We start from the raw sequence: 1058 nt of genomic DNA, 5'->3' as shown, positions 1-1058 counted from the left end.
CATAGGCTAGGCTGGTAGCTAGCAAGCCCCAGTGATCCCCTCTCCAACACCCCCAGCACTCAAGTCACTGATGTGGCCAGAGGTAGCTGTTTACACGGGTGCTTGAGATTTGAACTCAGGTCCTCATGTTTGCACAGGGCACAAATTGCTCTTCCAGAGAACCAGACTCAATTTCCAGAATCCATATCTGGTGGCTGACAATCATCTCTGACTCCAACCCCACGGTAGCCAATGCCACATCCTTGAATGCCCACCCAAATGTGGCACACATTCACGCACACACTGTGGTGGTTTGAATATGCTTGGCCCAGGGAGTGGCACTATTAGGCAGTGTAGCCTTGTTGGAGGAAGTGTGTCACTGTGAGGGTGGGCTTTGAGACCCTTCCCCTGGCTGCCTGGAAGACAGTCTTCTGGTGCCCATCACAAGATGTAGAGCTCTCAGCTCTATCTCCAGCACCATGCCTGCTTTCACGCTGCCATGCTTCCTGCCTTGATAATAATGGACTGAACCTATGAACCTGTAAGCCAGCCCCAGCTAAATGTTATCCTTTGTAAGAGTTGCCTTGGTGTCTCTTCACAGAAATGGAAACCCTAAGACTAACATACACACACACACACACACACACAGTTAAAAATAAGACGAATCTTTTTTTCTAAAAGAAAATACCTAATGAGAAGGAAAAAGAAAGCAACAGGCACACTACGCTAGAACAGTAGATGCCTTGTCTGGAAGGCTCTTGATGCTTTAGGTAATTACACTGAAATGACCCCAGGTCCACAAAGATAAAAGTTGGCTAACTACTGAAGGAAGGTAAAATATTGTAAATTGTGAGTTGTTTAAGAGCCCACTGCCCACAAACTGAGAACAAAGCAAACAGCCCCCAGGTCTGCCAGGGCAGGGCTGTTGTTAAGGCATTCCTAAGAACATCTTAACTGTGAAGATGAAAAGAATTCAAGGACGCAGGCAAGGCTATCTTGTCTGAGTCCCCACCATTTGGCCAGAACCTCCCCCTCTGTCTATTGCCCCTTGGCGCCAGGTAAAAGTCATACATCAACTG

The sequence above is a fragment of the Mus caroli genome, chromosome 17 (genome assembly GCF_900094665.2).
Source record: "Mus caroli chromosome 17, CAROLI_EIJ_v1.1, whole genome shotgun sequence".
Classification (NCBI taxonomy): Eukaryota; Metazoa; Chordata; class Mammalia; order Rodentia; family Muridae; genus Mus; species Mus caroli.
The sequence above is the reverse complement of the archived record's forward strand: the minus strand, read 5'-3'. Positions refer to the sequence as shown.